The sequence below is a fragment of the Leopardus geoffroyi genome, chromosome B4, assembly GCF_018350155.1.
Source record: "Leopardus geoffroyi isolate Oge1 chromosome B4, O.geoffroyi_Oge1_pat1.0, whole genome shotgun sequence".
NCBI classification, from domain to species: domain Eukaryota; kingdom Metazoa; phylum Chordata; class Mammalia; order Carnivora; family Felidae; genus Leopardus; species Leopardus geoffroyi.
In genome coordinates this window covers 76,624,624-76,648,648 of record NC_059341.1, presented here as the reverse complement: position 1 = coordinate 76,648,648, position 24,025 = coordinate 76,624,624, and the positions used below count along the sequence as shown (strand labels likewise).

The window sequence follows — 24,025 nt, the reverse complement described above, 5'->3', positions numbered from 1 at the left end:
TGGAGCCCGATGCGGGTCTCAAGCTCAGGACCCTGAGATCAAGACTCCAGCTGATATCAAGAGTCCAATGCTCAACCAACTGAGCTGCCCAGGTGCCCCCGCCCCTCCCCCCCCCATGGCCTTTTTAGAAAAAGATGACTTTGGTTGTTGTGTTGAGAAAAGATTATAGGAGGGCACAGGTAGAAGCAGGAAGACATCTTAAGATGAGAACTCATTGCCATAATCCTTCTGAGAGATGAGAGAGACTCTGACCAGAGTGGTAGCAGAGGAATTAGTGACATGTGGTTAGACAGGACCAAAGTGATTTCCTAAAGGCTCACACGTGAGGGAAAGAGAAGCCAAGGATTATTCCAGTTTTTAGCCTGAATGAGTGAAAGACAATTTGCCATCAACAGAGGCAAAAGGCTGAGAATGGGGCAGGCTTAAAGGCGGTTGATACCAAGGGTTATTTTTGGTCATGTTAAATCAAGACGTTGTTGTCCATGTGGAGGTGGAGATGGCCAGGACACAGCTGGATATGAGAGTCTGGATCTCAAAGCAAAGAGATCCGGGTGGAGGTGGACATCTAACTGCCATCCTCAAGTCATGACCTTGGTGAGATGTGAGTGGAGTGAGTGTAGAAACACGAGAGAAGAAGACCAATTTCATAGCTCTGGGAAAAGAGGTAAAACCAGTAAAGGACACTAAAAAGGAACAGCCGGTGAGATAGGAGGGAACCCAGGAATGTGAGGTCCTGGAAACAAGGAAAAAGGGATGATTAGCAGGGTCGAGTGCCACTGATAGGTAAGCACAGAACTCAAAAATGACCATTGGATTTAGCCTAATGGAGGTAATTAGTAGCCCTAATGAGAACAGTTCAGTGTGGCGATTTAAAAATAATAGGCATTTTATTTTTAGGTTATGTTTTTCAAAGGATTCATTAGCAAAACACCTTTATTTTTCTTTTCACTCTCTATCATCTCATATTCAAGCAGATAGCCCCTTGAGGGACCTCAATAGGCTTAAGGGCTTTGCAGGCCTGATTGCTCTGATGTGGGCTCTGATTTTTGTTTTCTTTTTCTAGCTGTAGGTCCTTAAGCCAATTTTGTAATCTATCTACATCTCTTCCCTTATAAAATGGGATAATGTATAACTCAGAGGTAGATACATTGTGGTGAGGATTAAATGAGATAAGTAATACAGAGCATATACACATAGCAAAGCACTAAAATTGGTAGCTGTTACTGTTGGAGGTGATCGTGGTAGAGGACAAAATTAGAGATGAAGATGCATTCTCTTGCATTTTAAAATCATTTTAAACATTGGGATCTATATTTAACTTTATTGCCCCCTGCTGGATTGTTTTGGAGGGGGGAAAAAAGTCTCTTTCCTGGGTGGACAGTGAAAAATTCAACTTTTATGTAAACAGGTCTTTCTGAGTCTAAAAATTACCGAGAGAGAGAAGAGGCAGAAGAGTCTTACTTTCCAGTTGAAATGGTCTCAAATTCACCACAAACATGGTGAGTTAGTAACAGAGAGCCTGTGCCCTGCCACCTCTGGTGATATAACATTGGAGGGAGCACTTCTCTTCCTTGGGCCCCAGGTTCTCATGTGCAAAATGAGGGGATTGGACAGTTTCATTCTAAGGCCTCTTCCAGCCTTTACATTCCGTGATACTCTGACTTGAGGCTTCTGCTGTACGTGTGTCCCAAAGGGAGTAAAGTTGAAAACATGCTTCCTTCGGTCAGGGTCTTGTAAGAATCACTGGTACGTTAGATAAATATTTACAGATGGGACTTTTGCTGGAGTCTTACAATACATTAGAGAAAGAAATGGCAGGGATGTCTGGGTGACTCAGTTGGTTAAGTGTCCGACTCTTGATTTCCGCTCAGGTCATGATCTCATGGTTGGTGATGTCAAGCCCTGTGTTGTGCTCTGCACTGAGATGGAGCCAGCTCGGGATTTCCTCTCTCCCTCTCTCTCTGCCCCTCCCTCCCTCACACTGTCCCTCTGTCTCTCAAAGATAAATAAATAAACCTTAAAAAAAAAAGTGGCATACCTACTCTGGCTCAGGAGAGCTTGGACTTCAAATCGCTGTTGTATGACATGTCCCCAAAACATTAGGAAAGAGGAAAGAATTCAGACAAAACCGAACCCTATCTTTTCTCAAACTCCCGGTTTCTATGCTAGGATACCAGTAGTGCTAAAGAATTGATTTTGTGTTCAGTTGCAAATTACATGTTACAATAATAATGGTATGGGGATATTTTGTGCTCTATAGCAATTTATGATAAAGTATTTTCTACTCCAATAGTGCCTTCGAGAAGTTTTCAAAGATAAATTTTTAACAAGGTATTCATTATACAACTGTGGGAAATAAGGTCCTGAGATGGAAATAATTTACCCTAAACCCAAGAGATGGGACTCAGAATAAATGCCTAAAATGACAGTTGCCTCTTTTCTTTCTAGGCCCTCCATGAGCCTGTTACTGGTTCTAGTTCACAAGGAAAGGAAGTCCTAGAAAAATCATTTAATGAATTTACTGTCCTAAGACAAGGATGCCACTAGTCTAGCAAGAAAAAGGAGAATTTTTCCCATTCCTAAGACCTCCAAAGGATAGCTAGGACTCCTTGAAGTTTAATTCAACCACCTTCTTCACAAGTATATTTTAAAATCTCAATTTTTTTAAATGTTTGTTTTACTTTTGAGAGAGACAGAGGGAGCAGGAGAGAGGCAGAAAGAGAGGGAGACACAAAATCCAAAGCACACTCTAGGCTCTGAGCTGTCAGCACAGAGCCTGATGCAGGGCTTGAACTCACAAACCAGGAGATCATGACCTGAGCCCAAGTCGGACGCTTAACCAACTGAGCCACCCAGGTGCCCCTTAAATCTCTATATTTTGAGGTGATTTGTTTTTTCTTCCTTTTCATTCCCCGGTAAATACAGAAAGGCAGGCAAGAGATTATCTTCTAGGTAATACATTGTTTTCTTTTATGGGAAAAATAACTCTAAGATTCTTTAGCTTTCACTTACTGCTCCTGTTATCCTGCAAATATTTGCAAACTTTATAGCTTTCTTGAACATTCTTTCAAAGTTCTCCTCCCCTGGGATCGGAGCCATGTTTTGGACTTCTTCCCCTTCATCAGGACTCCTTATGCTGGCTGTGGCCAGGGAGATCACAAAGAAGACTTGCTTTCTTCTCAGGAATTTCACATTTTATTTTCACGCAGACATCATCTGGCTTGTTCTAATCTGCTTTACATTCCCTAAAAATACAGTACTTCTGACCCGTGGCCTCTCGTAGTGACAAACCCAAACAACTGAATAGGTTGTGCTTCCCGGGTCTTTCCACTCCACGGACTGCAGCCAAGCCTGCTTACCTCAGGTTCTTTCCAATCTTTCCTGTAATTGGTCACCATTCCCTCTGTTTCCTGCCCTGCCCCCCATCCCTTTAGGAGGGACTGGTTAAATTCTCTTCCAGAAGATTAAAAGGAACTACTGGACTCAAATTCTTCAAGTATCTACATTATTATTCCAATAAGTGGATCATATCCTGGAGTCTGGAAATCTTCCCTATTTATAGCAATGCTTATTTAATAATTTTATTTATTCATGTACCTAAAAAGCACCCAGGCAGCCCGAAGTGGAAGGCCCCTCAGAGTTTTCTTTCCTTTTGACTGTAACTTCTTGCCAGCAGCTAAGACAGGAGGGGATTTACTCGGAGACTGTGCCGCTCAGGATAATTTTTTCCCCCTTTACTTCTCCAGGTTCTCTCTCCAGCTGTCCCCTCCCCCTCCTCCCAGGACACAGAACCAACTATTTTTGGGTGCACTAAGTATTGTTTTTTTCCTACATGATCAGTATAGTAGTGCTTCGGTACAAGGGAATATCAGTGTATCTGTTATAAGACTTACAGGCAAATCAGCCCCATGTTATTCAGGTAGTTAGTTTAATTTGGCTGAATGTGTTTGAGCTCTTCAAGTCAGTGGGCTTCTCCCTAATCTGAACTGCTTATGCTTTTGTGCTAATCCCCCTACTCACTGGTCTGCCAGAGCCAATCCTTAGATTTTCAGAATTTTTGACAACCAGTCGGACCTGGTGTGGGGAGCTTGAAATCAGCAATGCTGGCTATATGTCCATCGTAGAAATAAAACAGTTGACTACTACAGATTAGGCTCTTATCCCCTCTCCCAGCCGGTTGTTAAACATCCACAGACACACAACTTGTAGCACGGCCCCTACCTCCACACTAGTCCAAATCAGACCATTTCCCTTAGTTCTTTTACTCCTGGCATAAAAAGGTTTTTTGTTTTGTTTTGGTTTGGATTTTTTTTTTTTTTTTTTTTTTTTTTTGGTCTCGGAGCTTCATTCATTCTCTGGCTTCAGGCTGAACCCTCTCCTCACAGCCAACCAAAGCCAAAAACCCAGCCTGGTTTCTCCTCCCAATTCAGCTTTTTAGGGTTATGAAAAGGGTTAGCTCCTAGCCATCTGATCCCAATCAACTCATTCTTTCCTGATTCCTTCTATTTCTTGGGTTACAAAAGTCCCCAGATCCTTTACTGCCCCCACTCCCCCCCCCCCCCCCCCAAGTATCTCCACCACCAGTACCAGTGTCACCATCACTCTGGGCTTTTGAAAATCTCCAGACTAAGGGTTTTCCCTGCTTTAACTTGTTTATTCTGCACAATAACCCTACAGGGTAGGAACTCTTGTTACCACCATTTTACAGAAGAGGAAATTGAGGCTCATGGGGTTAAGTAGCTTATCTAAAGCCACACACTGGCTCATTCTGTTTTCAGTCTGGTCTTCCTCTCTGGGAAACTCAACCCTTTCCTTGGGAGGTCGGTTTTAAGACTTTCATTTCTGAACCACTGTTTTCTCTCTAAAAACATTAATATGGGACCACTTTTATAGCTACGACTTTAATTATATGTTTATTTCCCCAAATCATCCAAACCTGGAATGATCCCCAAACTTTTCTTTTTTTTTTTAACGTTTATTTATTTTTGAGAGAGGGAGAGAGAGAGAGAGAGAGTAGGAAAGGAGGAGAGAAAGGGTGAGACAGAGGATCCGTGCTGTCAGCACAGAGCCTGATGTGGGGCTCCAACTCATGAACCATGAGATCATGACTTGAGCCGAAGTCAGACGCTCAACCCACTGAGCCAGCCAGGTACCCCTTTATTTTTATTTGTTTATTTTTTAATGTTCGCTTATTTTAGAGAGAGAGACAGCACCCAAACTTTTCAATTACAAGACATAATGGAGGAAGGAGGCTGGTATCGGGCTGTAATATATGTGTGCCTGTACTCAAAGCCTTTATTTTTATAGCACTTTGCTTTTTTGACCCTTTAATCCATGTACCTTTTTCCTTATCCTCCAACATATTTTGTTCCCATAGAGTCAGGAATATAAGTTATTTAGAAATCCCAAAGGGCTTTGCTTCTTTCTGATAGATCAGGGTTCCTCATTTTAGATTACATACTTCTTTGTTTTGGTAAGTTGTAGTCCCTGCTGACCTTGTAAATGGATTATGTGGAACAGCCTGTAACCACAAAAATCAACTTGCTTACCCTGTTCCTTCAGCAGCTCCGTTTATTTGTACCAAACCCAAGGGACAGAGCCCAGTTCACATATTGCGGGAAAAGAAAAAAGAGAAGGAAGGAATTCTTTGTGCTCGAAACAAAGAAATTTTACATTCAGAATGCACTTCCCCTTTACACTGCCTGAAATGGCTGAATAGTAAACCAAAGTTGTTCCAAGGAAAAAAAATTAACCTGGAATGTAGGTCACCTAACAAGCTATGAAACCTGTTTCCTTGATGCTAGTTTGCTTGATTCCGTGGCAGGAGGGAGGAGGGGGTTGGTTCATGGCCTCTGGTCAAGGCCCAGCCTGCAATGGACAGAGTGTTTGTGTGCCCCCAAATTCATATACTGAAATCCTAACCTCCACTGTGATGGAAATAGGAAGTAGGGCTTTTGAAGGTAATTAGGTCATGAGGTGGAGTCCTCAAGAATGGGATTAGTGCCCTTATAGAAGGAACCCCGAGAGCTCTCTTGTTATGTGAGGGTCCAATGATAAAATGGCAGTCTGCAACCCGGAACAGGGCCCTCGCCAGAACTCAGCCATGCTGGCGTCTAGAACTCTGACTTCCAGACTCCAGAGCTATGATCTGTTGTTTGTTAGCAGTTCAGTTTACGGTATTTTGTTAGAGTAGCCTGAGCAAAGACACAGCCTGCCCCCAAGCACATTGTTATGGAAGCCAAAGAAGACAAAGTCCAGGTGTCAGGGAAAGTAGTGGTTACTTACTTAGTAAGTAACAGAGTCATTCTGACCTCCAGAGACAAGGACAGAATAAAACACACCAGGAAAGACACTAAGTGTCTTTCCACACCAGGGAGGGTGTGGGTAGGGAGAGTAAAGATTAGAATAACAAAATATTGAAGTAAGGACTTTATTGACTCCTCAGTGGCATGAGTGTAAACCCTCAGAGCCATAGGACTACTAGGAACTGGGAATTCTGGATTCTAGTGTGATTAAACAGCATGCTTTGGCAAGGTCCCTAGCTGTGTTGTATTTGAGTTTCCCCTTCTGCAGTGTGAGGACAACACCTGCTCTAAAACAGCCTTCTAGGGGCGCCTGGGTGGCTCAGTCGGTTAAGCATCCAACTTCAGTTCAGGTCATGATCTTGTGATTTGTGAGTTCGAGCCCCGCGTCAGGCTCTGTGCTGACAACTCAGAGCCCAGAGCCTGCTTCGGATTCTATGTCTCCCTCTCTGTCTCCTTCTTGCCCATTCACTCTCTCTCTCTCTCAAAAATAAATAAACATTAAAAAATTTAAAAAAATAAGTAAAACAGCCTTCTAAATAGATTACTGGATTGTTACTTGAGAGATCTGGATACTACTTATAGCACAACTGAGTGGACAGCCTCCAAAGGTTCCTTATGTAGTTCAGTCATTTTATATACTGCTCTGAAAACATGAAGGTTATCTAGAAATGCAAAATTACATTATTCTTTCTTTTATTCCATAAATACCCATTTTGCCTCTAGCGTGTGCTAGGCACTGCACTAGTTGCTGAGGACAAGACAAAGCTACTCAAGGAGTTCATACTGCATTTGGGGAAGAGATACAATGTTGGCAGAAAAGTAAAGCCAAGTGAGAAGGCTAGAGAGTAACGAGAAGTGCCATCCTACCTGATGTGGCAGAGGTCTCTGATTTGGAGGAAGAACCGAGCCACGTAAGTGTCTGGGAGAAGAGCAGCCGAGGCTGAGACAAAAGCTGAAGCAGTGTGAGGGAGGGAGAAAGAAGCAACAGAAGATAAAGTCAGAGATAGAGTGGGGCCCAGATTGTGTAGGTTTAGGGGCTGTGTAAAGAATTTGGCTTTTTCTCTGAGTGAGACTGCAAGTTGTTGGGAGGGTCTAATCAAGTCATGGCACGATTAGAACTTTGTTTTAACAGGGTCACTCTGGCCTCTGTGCTTAGGATAGACTGTAGGGAGGTGAAAATGGAAACAGGCAACCAGTTAAGTGGCTACAATAATAATCTGGGCAGGAGCCCAGGGTGGTAGCAGAGGAAATAGTGAGAAGTGGCCATTCTGAATAGGAGAGGAGTTTCTGATGGATTGGATGTGGGGAAAAAAGAAGAATCAAGAAGGACTCCATGGGGCACCCGGGTGGCTCAGTCGGTTAAGCATCCGACTTCAGCTTAGGTCATGATCTCGTGGTTTGAGTTCGAGCCCTGCGTCCAGCTCGGTGCTGACAGCTCAGAGCCTGGAGCCTGCTTGGGATTCTGTGTCTCCCTCTCTCTCTGCCTCTCCCCCACTTGTGCTCTGTCTTTCTCTCTCTCTCAAAAATAAGTAAAATGTAAAAAAAAAAAATTTATTTTAAGAATGACTCCAAGAGCTTGGGACTGAACAACTGGAAAAATGGAGTGCATACTAACATAAGGAACACTTTGGGAGGAGTAGGTATAAGGGAGATAAGAAAAAGGGAGATCAGGGTTTGCTCTGGACATGTTAAGTGTGAAACGCCTATTAGGCATCCAAGTGGGAACTGAGGTAGGAAGTGAACCAATATGTGTAAGGATCCCATGGTGGGAAGGGACCAAATCTCCAAACCCAGATCTTTAATAGCCCAGTGGCAGAAAAGGACATGGAGACCCAAAACAAAATCACCACCATAAGTAAAGGAGAAGTCTAGGCTAGTGATGTAGTTTAAGACAAGGTCCCATGTACTTATGTGGGACCACAGGTTGTGCTCCTGGATAAACCAGATCCGGAGACTGGAAGCCCATTGGAGCCTAGCCATTCAAGTGTGTGTGTGAATTTGACCTGGGAGAGTTGGTTCTCTCTGTGCCTGGAGTGGGAACATAACCACTCTGCCTCACTCCCCGGCTTCCCAGTTTGGAATGTGTAAACCTCCTAAGGTTTTGGACAGTGTGTGAGCAATCCTAATAGGAGGTAGAGGAGCAAGCTTTGAGAGGTGTTCACACTGTGGAAATTGGTGTTTAATTGGATTGAGGAGTGAGGGACATGAAAAGGCTTTGAATTTTCTATCTCTGGAGCCTGGGCTGATCATGGAAAATACTGGAGGAGGTTAGGGGTTACTTCTGTTTGTTTTTTTTTTTGACGTGAGGCTGAAGTAAGATTGTTTTTTAGCTTTCCAGCAGAGAGTTCTGGATACCTTCTGAACACACAAATAGCAAGGGCTAGTAAGTAAGTGTAAGTACGGGGGTCTGGAACTCAAGAGGAACTTAAAGGCACCATTGCTGTAGTGCTTATGGTGGCAAACACTAGTGACATTTCTATATGATCAACCTTGTAATCCGTGTATGTTGTACACATTAACCCATATAAGAAGCTTATTGTGTTTTCCACATTTACAGAGACACAGGAAATTAAGATAATCTCTCAACTTTCTCAAAGACTTCGACTTCTCACATCCTTCTCTGCCCCCCCCCTCCCCCCTCCGCTGTATGATTTCTCCTACCTAACTCTTTTACTCAGTTCCCAAGGCATACCAGCTGCTCCCAACCTCTTCTATATCCTTCATAGCAGATAACCTAGATTCCTAATTTAGTGATAGGATTAAGGGATCTAACCTGAGCTCTAACAGCTTCAATCCTATCCTCAACAAAATGTCTCGGTTTCTTTCTTGTTCCTGATTTTATCCTCCCTCTTGTCTCATTAGGGTCCCTTCTAATTTTATTAATATTAATCCCATGCACTTGTGCCCTAGTTTTTATTCCTGTTCCCAGCCCCTGGGATCTTGCTTTATTCCTTTTCCTGACCCTTCACTCTTTGTCTACACAAATTACGACTAAACTACCATAGTGTCATTTCCTGCTTGAGTTACTACCCTGTATCTCTCTCCCCTTTTATTCACACAAGTGCTTTTCTTTCCAACCTCCCATTCACTTCTTAGCTCCAATAAACATCCCCACCCACAGCTCCCCCCATCATGATTTCAATTTTAAGCATCCCAGTGGCCAACAACCACCTCCACTTTTCCAGCAAGAGAAAGCCAATCCCAACAACACTTCCTTAAAGGGACTGACAAGCCATTGACCCTTCCACCTTTTCCTGTCTTTTCCCCCCTTGTGTCCTCCTTGTGTCTCTCCTTTTATGGTCCATCACTATAATTACACTCTTGCTTACACCTGCAACTCCCTTGCTCCATTTTCTTTGTTGTGCTCACTTAGCAAAACCTCAAACCTGATTACATCTAACCCTGCCTACCCCGTGCCTGCAGGCATGGCTGTGGCATGCTGACTGAGCCATTTAAAATTCGTGAGTAGAACCTCCAGTGGGCCTTACATTGCTCAGCAGTCAGAGTGTATTTCCTTAGCCTCCTCACCTTCTCACTCTCCTAAAAGTCTTTTTATATCTTCTTCACAACTTTCAAACACCCCAAATTTCCTCCCCATTGCTACTCTCAGTTCATAACAGCAATCAGAGGAGACTATCCACAAGCCCCCATCAATACACCTTCCTCGTTAAAATACAATTTTCAAAAAGTTAAAATCACAACTCTTACAAATATAGAATAAACATATGTCTATGGTTTATTAACTAAGAAACCAAAAAAAAAAAAAAATGGTAAAGCTGGTGCAAAGAACATCTGAGGAACAGGAGTTGATAGATTTCATCAGGAAATGTGTTTATAAATATTAGAATAAGATTGCTAGGTTAGATACAAAAGTGGTTAATGCCCTACAAGGCAAAAATACCCCTCCCCAAAATCATAACTTGTGAGGTTATCTTTTCTACAGGACAGAAATAATTTGTATTTCTGTCAGACAAGAACTGTTTGCATTGCTATAAGTGTTCTACAGAAAAAGACCTGCAAAATATCCTAGTCAAGAGTAAATAGAGGGGCACCTGAGTGGCTCACTCTGTTGAGCATCGGCTCTTGATTTCGGCTCAGGTCATGATCTCACGGTTCGTGGGATCCAGACCCGGGTCAGGTTCTGCACTGACAGCACGGGGCCTGCTTGGGATTCACTCTCTCTTCTCTCTCTGCCCCTCCCCTACTCTCAAGTTCCCATGCACGCGTACTCTCTCTCTCTCTCTCAAAATAAATAAACATTAAAAAAAAAAAGTAAATAGAAAGTAAATAGAAGTCAAGCAAAGGTAACTACTCCAAGAAAATCAGGTAATCCCCAAGGGCCTGCTGGCCAGAGCACAGTTCTTCTCTAAAAAAGATACCCAGTAATCCTGTTCGCCTATTTCCAAATTTGAGATGACTTTTCTTAACAATCTACCTAGTTGTGACTGTACCCGTGTACAGTCTTGCCTGTCTTCTAGCTACTAAACTGTCCACAATCTTATTCAAGGCCAGCCTTTCCACTTGTATATTATGTCCCACCTTCGCCTACTCAGGCATATTAGTCTAGTGATTCTCTTTTCTATCTCCTGCCTCAACTTGCCCCTTCTATTCAATGTTTTCTTTTAGTATAAAGACATATTCTTCCACTTCCAAAACAACCTCTCTTGATTTCACTTCTGCCTGTGGCTACTATCCCATTTTTCTCCTTATCTTGAAAGAGAAGAAATATCTACAACCACTGACTCTGGTTTCTCTCCCTCCTTCCTTGACCCCACTGGAATCAGCTTTTACCCCCTACCCCTTCTCCAACACTACTCTTGTCAAGGTCATCCATGACTTCCATATTACCAAATCCAATGGTCAGTTCTCAGTTCTCATCTTATTTAACCTATCAGCATCATTTGACATGGTTGATCACCGTGAAACACTTCAGCTGAAGTGCTTTCCTTGACTAGGTTTCCAGAACTTTTCTGGTTTTCTTCCTGATTTTCCTTTCTCAGTCTCCACTGTTGTTTCCTCTCAGTTCTCCTAAACGCTTAATGTCAAGGGCTCAAGGGCTCATTCCTATCTTCACCAGCTCCTTTGCGGCTCTCATCCAGAGATATCCAAATATATATATATATATATATATATATATGTATATATATATATATATATATATATACACACACACATATATCTGTGTGTGTGTGTGTGTGTGTGTATACACACACACACACATATATATATCTATATATCTCCACCTTGGAATGCTTTCCAGAATTTCAGATCTGTATATCCAACTATCTGTGGGACTTCTCTGCTTGGATATCTAATCGATTCCTAAACCTAAGCTCCTAAACTTTCTGCTTAAACGTGTTCCTTCCTTATCCCATCTCAGTTAATGGCAGCTCCATTCTTCCAGTCGTCTGGGCCCCCAAACTGGGAGTTGTCACTGGCTCTTGTTCTTCTATCACTCCCATCAGTCTATCAGAAAATCCCGACTGTTCTACCTTTATTTTCTTTTTTTCTTTTTTCCTTTTTTTATGTTTATTTACTTTTGAGAGAGAGGGAGAGACAGAGCATGAGCAGGGGAGGGGCAGAGAGAGAGCATCGGAAGCAGGCTCCGTGCTGTCAGTACACAGTCCGACTCAGGGCTTGATCCCAGGAACCATGAGATTACGACCTGAGCCAAAACCAAAAATCAGATGCTTAACCGACTAAGACACCCAGGCGCCCCTCCACTATAGCCACTATGGACCAGTGCCACTGTCCCTGCCTCTTCTACTCCTCCTGCCTATCTGCTGTCTTCTCTTGGCACAGCAGCCAGAAGGATCCTGTTAAAAAGTCACATCATAACACTTCTCTGCTTAAAGCCTTCTAATGGCTTCCCATCTATGTTAGCTGTCTCCATGATGGCTGCCATCAATTCCTTCATCAATTGCCAGACCATCATGGACATGCAGCCCAGTCAAGCTTGCTCTCTACCCAATGTAACCAATGATCTACTTTCTGTCTCTATAAATTTTCCTTTTCTGGAAATTTCATACCAATAGAATCATATAATATATGGCCTTTTGCAGCTGTCTTCTTTCATTTACCATGTATTTGAGGTTAATCCATATTGTAGATGCGTTAGTACTTCATTCTTATTGCTGAACAATACTCCATTATGTGAATATACCATATTTTGTTTATCCATGCATCAGTTAATGGACATAGGATGTTAGCTGTGGGTTTTTGGTAGATGTCCTTTATCAGGTTGAGGAAGTTCTCTTCTATTCCTAGTTTGTTGAGAGTTTTGATCATGAATGGGTTGAATTTTGTCAAATATTTTTTCTGCATGTACTAAGATGATCATGTGGGTTTTGTCCTTTATCCTATTAATATAGTGTATTACATTAATTGATTTTAGGATTTTAAACCAACTGTGAATTCCTGGGATAAATCCTATTTGGCAGTGGTATGTCATCCTTTTTATAAGTGGCTGGATTCAGTTTGCTAGTATCTTGTTGAGGATTGTTACATCAATATTCATAAAGGATACTGAACTGTAGTTTCAGTAGTGTCTTTGTCCAGCTTTGATATCAGGATAATACTGGCCTTATAAGAATTGGAAAGTATTCCCTCTTCTATTTTCTGAAATTGTTTGTCAAGTATTGGTATTATTTCTTCTTTAAATATTTAATGGGGAATGCGTGGGTGGCTCAGTTGAGTGTCTGACTCTTGATTTTGGCCCAGGTCATGATCTTGAGGGTCATGGGATTGAGGCCCATGTCAGGCTCCTCACTGAGTGTGGAGCCTGCTTGGGATTCTCTCTCTCCGTCTCTCTGCCCCTCTCCCCGACTCATCCATGCTCTCTCTCTCTCTCTCAAATTAAAAAAAAATTTTTTTTTAATTAAATATTTAATAGGATTAACAAGTGAAACCATCTGGGCCTGGGCTTTTCCTTGTGGAAAGATTTTTGAGTGTTAACTCATTTTTTTTTACTTGATATAAGTTTTATTTGGGTTTTCTCTTTCTTTTTAATTGATATTGATAATTTTTATCTTTGTAGGGATTTTTCCATTTCATTTAAATTGTCTTACTGGTACAAAGTTGTTCATAACACACCCTTACAATATTTTAATTCTTATAAGGTAGACATTTATGCTCCCTTTTTTATTCCAGATATTGGTAATTTGTGTCTTCTCTCTCTCTTTCCTTGGTAAATCTAACTAAAAGTTTGTCACTATTTTCAAAGAACCAACTGTTGGCTCATTGATCTTTTTTTATTGTTTTTCTGTTTTTTATTTTATTGATTTCTGCTCTAATCTTTATTTCCCCTTGTCTGCTTGACTTAGGTTTAGTTTGCTCTTTTTACGTTTTACTCTTTTTTTATTTCTTCCTTTCCTAAGATAGAAGCTTAGGTTATTGATTTGAAACTTTCTTCTTTTCTGACACAGGTCTCCTTCAAAGCACTTTTTAGCTGCATTCCATAAATTTGGGTATGTTGTGTTTTCACTTTTACTCAGTTCAAAATATTTTTAAATTTACCTGCTGGTATCTTCTTCAACCCATGGACTAATTAGAACTCTGCTTACTTTCCAAATACTTTGGGGATTCCCAGACTCTTCTGTTGTTGATTTCTTATTTAATTCTACTGTAGTCAGAGAACATAGTGTGCATAATTTGAATTATTTTAAATTTATTGAATGCTTGTTTTATGTCCTAACATATAATATATACTGGAGAATGTTCCATCTGTGCTTGAGAAGGATGTCTATTCTACAATTGCCAATCAGAGTTCTATAGATGTCAATTAGGTCAAGTTCGTTGATGGTGTTGTTCAAGTCTCCTAGGTCCTCACTGATTTTCTGTATAGCTGTTCCATCCATTTTTGAGAGTGGGGTATTGGCGTCTCCTGTTTTACATGCATGTATTTTGCAGATCTGTTGTTATGTACATATGTATAATTATTATATCTTCCTGATGAATTGATCTCTTAATCGTTACTAAATGTCCCTTTTTGTTTCTAGTAGCCTTTTTAAAACTTTTGGTCTTAAGTCTATTTTGCCTGATATTAATATAGTTACTCTGGCTCTCCTATGGTTACTATATCCATAGCATAATCTTTTTTCATCCTTTTACTTTTCATCTATTGACGTCATGAAATCTAAGGTGTCTCTTGTAGACATATTATAGTTGGATTTTGCCTTTTTTATCCAGTCTGTCAACTTCTGCTTTTGATTGGTGTATTTAGACCTTTCACAATTTATTGATGTGATTTGATTTACATTTACTATTTTGTTATTTGTTTTCTATGTGTCCCTTTTCTTTTTTGTTCCTCTCTTCCTCCTTTACTGCCATCTTTTGTGTTAAATAAATATTTTTAGTGTGCCACGTAATTCTTTTGTAGACTTTTCTTTTTTAATTTTTTAAAAATATTTATTTATTTTTGAGAGAGAGAGAGAGAGAGAAAGAGGGACAGAGAATCTGAAGTGGGCTCTAACAGCAGAGAGCCCAATGTGGGGCTTGAACTCACAAACTGTGAGATCATGACCTGAACCGAAGTCAGAGGCTTAACTGACTGAGCCACCCAGGTGCCCCTCTTTTTAAAAAGTTTTTTATTTATTTTGAGAGAGAGAGAGAGAGAGAGAGAGCGCGCATGCACGTGAGCAAGGGAGGGGCAGAGAGAGAGAGGGAGCAAATGCCTCCCACACTGTCAGCTCAGAGCCCAACACTAGGCTGAACTCATGAACTGTGAGATCATGACCTGAGCCAAAAACCAAAGGCCAGATGCTTAACCAACTGAGCCACCCAGGCACCCCTGTAAACTTAAAAAAAATTTTTTTAAATGTTATTTATTTTTGAGAGAGAGGCACAGAATCTGAAGCAGGCTCCAGGCTCTCAGCTGTCAGCACAGAGCCCAATGTGGGGTTCAAACTCACAAACTGGGAGATCATGAAAAAGCGGCCGCCTTTGGCTCAGGTCATGATCTTGCGGTTTGTGAGTTTTAGCCCCGTGTTGGGCTCTATGCTGACAGCTCGAAGCCTGGAGCCTGCTTCAGATTCTGTGTCTCCCTCTCTCTCTCTGCCCCTCCCCTGCTCACATTCTGTCTCTCTCTCTCTCAAAAATAAACATTAAAAAATTATAATAATATTATTTATTTATTTATTTAAAAATTTTTTTAACATTTATTTATTTTTCAGACAGAGAGAGAGAGAGCATGAACAGGGGAGGGTCAAAGAAAGAGGGAGACACAGAATCCGAAGCAGGCTCCAGGCTCTGAGCTGTCAGCACAGAGCCCGACGCGGGGCTCAAACCCATGGACCGCAAGATCACGACCTGAGCCGAAGTCAGACGCTTAACCAACTGAGCCACCCAGGCGCCCCAGTATAATATTATTTATATTAAATAATATACACATTGCTCATTGTTATCATATATATCACACACATTACAACCTATCAATATAGAATTAAAATTATTACCTTATACGATTTCATATCTTTTAAAGAAGCTTTTGTGAAGAAATAAGAAAATATATATTTATAGAGACTCTATAGTAACCTACATATTTTACCATTTCCAGTGCTCTTCATTTCCTCCTGTGGATTTGAATTACCATCTGGTGTCCTTTCCTAATAGCCTGAAGGACTCCCATTAGCATTTCTTGTAGGGCAGGTCTACTAGCAACAGACAAACTCCCTCAGATTTGTTTATCTGGGAATAAATCTCTCTCTCTCTTTCTTTATTTTATTTTATTTTAATTTTTTTTAACGTTTATTTATTTTCGAGACAGAGGGAGACAGAGCACGAGTGGGGAGACGGAGCGCGAGTGGGGAGGGGCAGAGAGAGAGGGAGACACAGAATCTGAAACAGGCTCCAGGCTCTGAGCTGTCAGCACAGAGCCCGACGCAGGGCTTGAACCCACCAATCATGAGATCATGACCTGAGCCGAAGTTGCACGCTTAACCAACTGAGCCACCCAGGCGCCCCATCTCTCTCTTTTTAAATGAACATGAACACCTCATTCATGGTTTCATCTTTAAGTTTATTTATTTATTCTGAGAAAGAGAGCGCACAAGCAGGGGAAGGGCAGAGAGAGGAGAGAGAATCCTAAGCAGGCTCCATGCTGTCACCACAGACCCTGATGTGGGCCTCCAACTTAGGTCTCATGAACTGTGAGATCATGAAATCAAGAGTCAGATGCTTAACTGACAGCCACACAGGCACTCCTCTCCTTCATTTTTATTTACTTATTTTTTTTGTTTATTTTGAGAGAGAGAGTGCGAGTGGGAGTGGGAGAAGGGCAGAGAGGGGAAGGAGAGAGAGAATTCCAAGTAAGCTGCACTGTCAGCACAGAGCCCCATTTGGAGCTCAAGCTCACCAACCATCAGATCACGACCTGAGCTGAAACCAAGAGTTGGATACTAAACCGACTCAGCCACCCAGGTGCCCCAACTCTCCTTCATTTTTAAAGAATAGTTTTGTGGGATATAGAATTCTTAGGCGATAGTTTTTTTCTTTCACACTTTGAATATGCAATTCCACTGCCTTCTAGCTGCCATTGTTTCAGATGAGAAATTAGCTATTAATCATATCGATGCTCCATTGTTACATGATGGTGGTTTTTCTCCTGATGCTTTTAAGATTTTCTTTTCGCTGTTAGCTTTTAACAGTTTGCATCTTGTATGTACTTGTGGATCTCTTTGTAGTTATCCTAGTTGGATTTGTTGAGCTACTTGGATATGTAGATTAATGTTTTTAATCTAATTTGCCAAGTTGGGGGGACATAATTTCTTCCAAGAATTTTCTGACCCTTTCTGTCCTCTCCCATTACACACATACCAACTATGTAAGATGTCATCCCACAAGTCTCTGAGGCTCTGTTTATTTTTCTTCAATTTTTATTCTTTCTATTCTTCAGTAGGTAATTTCTGTTGATCTCTCTTCTAGTTCACGGATTCTTATCTTCTGCCATCTTGAATTTGCTTTTGAGCCCCTCTGGTAAGTTTTTCATTTCAGTAATTGCTTATTTTCACTTCTAGAAATTACGTTTTTAAAATGTTTAATATTTTCCTTAATAAGCACCTTTGTGGATTTGTTATTGTCCTATTTCTTTTGATTCTTTAAACATGAGTTCTTTTAGTTCTTTGAACATATTTATAATAACTACTTTGATGTCTTTGCCTGCTGAATCCAACTTCTGGGGACACTTAGGGATAGTTTCTATTGAATTTTACTTTTCCTGGATGAGTCATACTTTCCTATCTCCGTGCATATTTTATTGAAAACTAGATTTTTAAATACCATATTGTAGCAACTCTAGATTCTGATTTTCCCCCCTCAAGGCTGTCTTTTGTGTCATGCACTTAGTGCTTTGCCTGGGTTAAACCTACAGAATACGTCCCTCTGAGGTGTGTGGCTGCTGCTACCTCTGCTCAGTTTATTTTTATCTTGTTTTTATTTTATTTTTTTATTATTTATTATTTTTTAATGTTATTTATTTTTGACAGAAATAGAGACAGCACAAGTGGGGGAGGGGCAGAGAGAGAGGGAGACACAGAATCGGAAGCATGTTCCAAGCTCTGGGCTGTCAGCACAGAGCCCGACGCAGGGCTTGAACTCACCAACTGTGAGATCATGACCTGAGCTGAAGTCGGTCGCCTAACCGACTGAGCCACCCAGGCGCCCCGCTCTTGTTTTTATTTTCGTCTGGATGCATAGGGGTCACCCTTGTGTCTAAGTAGCCCCATGGTCAGCAAACCATGGGATGGAAATTGTGCTCAAATACCTCAAGCCAATAAGGCTTCCGTCTTCTGATAATGAATTTGTGTGGGGAGAGGGGAGCATATTCAAAGTTCACGCTTTTACTTTTTACTTTCCACTGGGCCCTTTCAGAGCTCCTCTATTCCAGAATCCTCAAGGTCAGCCAGGAGTGTGGGGTGATCTTAGGCCCTCTGTTCTCAGCTGTAAATGTGCACAATCTTATCCAAGAATACACTTGCCCCGACCACAGCTGTAACCTCAGGTTAGCAGAACCACTGGCTCTCTCCTGCTCCAAATCAAGTGAGTCTACTTTGGCTGCGGCAGCAAGGCCGCTGGTCCTTATGGCAAAATCTCCAGGTGACTGGGCTGGAAAGTGGGAGCATCCCCAGGCAAAGGTGCCACAGATTCCCACTGTTATTACTGAATTTCACCTGTGGCTCAAGCACAAACACTTCTCGTATTGTTATATACCTCTGACCGATTCCAGAGTGCTAAAAATGGTTGTTTTCATCAATGTTTTCCAGCTTTGTAATGGCCTTTTCAGGGAGAGGATTTGCCCACCCCACCTCTTCACTCTGCCATGGCTGGCAGTCCCACCCTCCTCAATAAATATTTGAGGAAGAGTAAGTGACTAAACACTGTGTCATCTGTCTTCTCCTTCTACCACTCTATGGAAACTGTCCCATCAAAAATTATCAGTTGCCTTCCAGGCACTAAAACAGGTTCTGAGAAAGACACACCTGGGTTGAATTCCAGCTCTGCCACTTAGTGACTGTGCACTTGGCAAGTGTACTTACCTTCTCCAAGTTTTGTTTCTCTTTCTGTTAAATGGCTAAAATAATGCCTATGGTGTTTGTGAGGACAGTGAGGTCTGAGTAAGCGTCTGGGCGGAACTTCAGGGTTCTTTCCAACAGTGTCTGTTCTGTTCAGACTGTGAGTCTGGGATGCCGCTTGACCTTTTTCTAGCCTTTACACTCACCGGACCCGTGACGGGTGGAAACACAGGATAAGTTCATGAAAATCCTTTGAGATGGAATCTATTATCCCACAACTATAAGGTATTATTATGCCTTCTTATGATGTTCTCTGGGAACTTTTTAAAATCCCTCTCTCTGGGAAATTTTGGTTATAGAATTTCTAAAAATAGGGAAGCTACTGAAATCACTTCTCTAACTTCCTTTTATCCTGGACATTTTAACCATTATACTGTGGACATTTTCTGAAAGATCAGGACTACAGATGTAAATCTTTCTTAATAAGAAACTCTCACATTTTCAGGTGTTTATTCCTCTAAGAACTGAAGAACATGCCCCCCGCCCCCACCTCCAAATCAGAAATAAAACATCAACTTGGGGGTTAAAGATGGAGAAGAATGAACATAGCCAAATAGAATGCTCGGAATTTGAAATAAAAATAGTGTGGCGAGGCCTTCACCATTTAGGGCCTTGCTGAAAGTTCAGTTCTTTCTGCAGGAAATCCATGTTTAAAAACAGAATATTGGGGTGGCTGGGTGGCTCAGTCGGTTAAGCGTCCAACTTCAGCTCATGTCATGATCTCGTGGTCTGTGGGTTCAAGCCCCGCATCGGGCTCTGTGCTGACAGCTCAGAGCCTGGAGCCTGCTTTGGATTCTGTGTCTCCCTCTCTTTCTGCCCCACTCCCTTGCTTGCGCTCTGTCTCTCTCTCCCTCTCGAAAATAAACATTAAAAAAAAAAAAATTTAAAAACAGAAAAAACAATTGCTTTTTCCATTGCTTAACATCTCCTCCTTATTGGTATCCCTGTAATTAGAGATGCACTATTTATTATTCACTATTGTTACTTGTTTTTTTCAACAAGGCTGCCAGCGCTCCACAGGCAGGGATGGTCCTTTTGTGTATTTTCCTCTATGCTTGCTATCACCCTTGCTCTCACCTACAGTTGATGATAATGCTCACTGTCACTCCTTTACTCAGAAACCTTCAGTGATTCTCCACTGCACCAAAAAGTGGTCCTCAGACTTTTTTTGATTCCATGTGCTTATCAGTGAACCGATGCTTGCACATCCTCTAATACTCACATATAATTTATTTTAATATCGTACTACCACCTTCCATAAGTGATAAACATCCACCGATATAGGAAATTTAAGAGGATGACATAAAAATGGTATAAACAGAATTTGTAGTATTTTCTCTCTGTACCTTGTAATGCTCCACTCTGGAGACCATTGGTCTGTGGGATAAAATCCAGGTTCTCTAAAACCACAGCCTTCAAACTGGAGTCTAGGTATCCTGAGAGTACAGTTGAGCCTTGAACAACATGGGTTTGAATTGCACAGGTCCTCTTCTATGCAAATTTTTTCCCAGTACAGGACTGTGAATGTATTTGCTCTTCATTATGGTCTTCTTAATAACACTTGCTTTTCTCTAGCTAACTTTATTGTACTAATACGGTTCATAATACATATACAAAATACGTGTTATTCAATGTTTTATGTTATCGGTAAGGCTTGTGGTCAAAGGTAGGCTACTTGTAGTGAAGTTTGTGGGGGGAGTTAAAAATTATGTGGATTTTCTTTTTTTTTTTTTAAGTTTCTTTTTTTTTTTTTTTTTTTAAGAGAGAGAGAGAGAATGCACACAGGAGGGGCAGAGAAAGATGGAGAAAGAGACTCCCAAGCAGGCTCTACATTGTCAGCATGGAGCCCAATGCGGGGCTCAAACTCATGAACTGTGAGTTCATGATCTGAGCTGAAGTCAAGAGTGGACACTTAACCAACTGAGCCACCTAAGTGGCCCATTTTTCTCTTGTCTTTTTAAGTTTATTTATTTTGAGAGAGAGAGAGACAGACAGACAGAGAGAATGAGTGGGGGAGGGGCAGAGAGAGAGAGGTAGAGAGAATCCTAAGCAGGCTCTGCACTGATGGTGCAATTTGATGCAGGTTTCGAACTCACAAATCATGACAGCATGACCTGAGCCGAAATCAAGAGTCGGACGCTTAACCGGCTGGGCCACCAGGTGCCCCACAAATTATGTGGATTTTCAGTGGCGTGGTAGAGTCAGTGCTCCTAACTCTATGTTGTCTGAGGGCCAACTGTACATACTATAGACAGCACAGTATTAAGTGGCTCAGTTTCCAGATTCTGAACTACAAAATGTACCCTCTCCTGAAAGTGATCTGCCTGGGAATGGCTGGCATTGAGCTGATTTCTTTTTTCTAGCCTCCCTTTCCCAACTGCTCAGGCCCACCCCTCAGCCATCTGAACTGTGCTTTGCCCCCAAACGAGGGGATAACATGGGAATGCACTATACTTGAGAGAGAATTTCTTGAGAGCCAAGTAAGAAACACTGACAGGGCAGCACCTTATTTCATTCCCTGGACAAATACTGGCAAGCCTCTGTGATGCAGACAATTCCTTGTAGGAATATAGTGTTTTTAATTAAAAAAAAAAAATGAAGTTAGGGTGCCTGGGTGGCTCAGTTGGTTAAGCATCCAACTTTGGCTCAGGCCATGATCTCACAATTCATGAGTTTGAGCCCCATGTCGGGGATTTTCTCTCTCCTTCTCTCTCTCTGCCTCTTCCCTACTTGCACACATGCTCTCTGTCTCTTAAAATAAATAAACTAACCTAAAAAAATGAAGCTAAACTTTAAGCCATGCAGGTTGTTTTTGCCAAATGATACTCCACAAGCAGAATGGGCTAGATCTCTGGCTCCATGTTTTTGATGAAAATATAAGCAAAGCACTTATCCAATACACAATACACCAGAAATGTCATCATTTGTAACTATTTCATCTTTTGATGAACGCTGCCCTACACTAACATTCCCAATATTCACGACTGCCCAGACTCTTTCTCGTCTCTTCTCCTGTCAGCCCCCTCAGGCTGCAGCCACACTACCTTCATGCTCCTAGGCACCCTTCCGGGTCTATGCCTGTGCTCTGTTCACGCCAGTTCCTCCCTTGGAAATACCTACCCTTCCCTCTCTTCTCCATGGGTTGAGTTCCTACTTAACATCTGTGTGATCTGAGGCACTAATTAGGTGCTGAAGATGGAAAATGAGCATAATGATAACCGTGACCCTGTTTTCATAGGATGTAAGAGTCTAGTATGGGTGACAGACAGATAAGCAGTGACGATATAATATTACAGAACTGTGACGGGGAGCCATGAGGGCACCCTCCCTTCACCTGGGGCTCAAGGAAGTCTCAGAGGAAGTGACCAGAAAGCCAAGACCCACCGCTAAGCACAAGTCAGCCTGACATTTTGCAGGAAGGGGAAAGAAAAGGACTGATCTATGCTGACAGAACAAAACTGAGTTCAACCGACACTGTTAAGACAATTCCTCCGTGAAGTCAGGATTTTGACCTGGAGAGACACACTTACCTAACTGTAGGGTCCAGAAAGAAATTCCTACGAAGTTCAATCTGTTTCATGCTCTTGAGAGATTGGTCACATTCTCTCTCTCTCTCAAAAGCCCAATTTAGAATAGGCCAAAAGTCAAGGGAGAGGTCATCCCTAGAAAAATTTTCTCTTGCTTTTTTCCAAAAACAAAAATATTTGAACCCCAGGCTCTACTGCTGGGGGACCAGGCAGCCTTTTTATATTAAGTTCACCAGAAATAGCGCATAGTGAATACTCTTGGGAAGTCTGTTAAGAAAGTGGCAGGTGGTTTATATATGTGGCTCTGCTCTAAGGATGGAGACACTCTCTAAACAAGTTAATGAAGTAAGTAGAAACACAGAAGACACAACATTCCGTTTCCAGGGACTGCCTTGTGCCACAACAGAGGTAAGACGGTGAAGGCTTCGGGTATCTGGTTCCTCACTGCTCCACCTCTGATCCTGTCCCTCACTGTCCTGAGCCAGAGGCTGTGGAAGGACCTTCACTGGGGGATGTTCGATGCTCCACTTCATGCCATCACTCACAGTGCTGATTTGTTATCAAGCTATTCATGTCTATGAAAGACTCTCCTTTTATAGTAGAGGGCAGCCTGGGTGGCTCAGTGGGTTGAGCGTGGGACTTCGACTCAGGTCATGATCTCATGGCTCATGAGTTCGAGTCGTGAGTTCGGGCCTGACATTGGGCTCGCTGCTATCAAAGGGGAGACTGCTTTGGGTCATATGTTCCCCTCTCTCTCTGCCCCTCCCTCACTTGCATGTGCACGCACTCTCTCTCTCTCTTACAAAAAATAAACATCTCTTAAAAACCACAACTACATTAGTAGGAGAGAGGTGTGATAGATGTAGTATCAGCCATCAAATCTTTCCTATACTGGTCACAATTTGGTACCCCAAAACCTCTTTGTTGATTCAAAACATAAAAAATACGCAGTCTTGTTCTCTGATACAGTCCACCCAAGCATCATTGCAGTGGATTTTTATTTTATTTCTCATCTGTTTTCTTAGTTGTGTATCTTCTTCAAGTGGCCATGTGGAGGCTGAACATTTTCTCTATGAAACTACTCACTAGGGCAGTAGAATCAGGTAAGTCTCAACCATGAGGGCTTAGTCATTGAAGCACCAAAGGATGTCATTTTAAAACATTTACCGCATGTGGAAGTCACATGACATGGACCCGGAGGACGCACATAACTAGTTATGTTCCTGTAGACTATACTGTTGGTAAACCCACTTAATCTTTCAGGAAAACCATTATAAACTCACCCCAGAACACAAAAGTTCATTTGTGCTAGAAAGTTATCATCAAGCGCTGGAGGGTCAGAACTATGTTTGCTAACATTGTTCCATTAGAAATGTATCCTATCAGTGATACCACATTTTTTCAGATGGATGGGCCAACTGTAGTTCTGCTCTAAAACTCTGCTTTCTATCAGTCCCCCAAGCATTTTCTGATTATGGCCTATAACAAAGTTTGCAACAATGGTGAAAACAGGTCTGCGTGGAAGTTATGTATATAAATGCATTTGCAAATGGGTTTAGACCTTTGTGGGAAAAGGGCCTGAAGTCTCCTAAATAGAAAAATCTTCAAGTAAATCAGAACTGACTCA

The 24,025-nt window shown here is 41.8% G+C and overlaps 1 long non-coding RNA gene across 1 annotated transcript; it reads left to right on the top strand.

The window, feature by feature from the left end:
- Positions 1–168: 168 nt before the first annotated feature.
- Positions 169–16,706, top strand: LOC123591572. The gene is made up of 3 exons (XR_006709413.1): positions 169–179; positions 5,029–5,035; positions 16,593–16,706. It is a non-coding gene; the product is annotated as an uncharacterized LOC123591572 (long non-coding RNA).
- Positions 16,707–24,025: the final 7,319 nt, after the last annotated feature.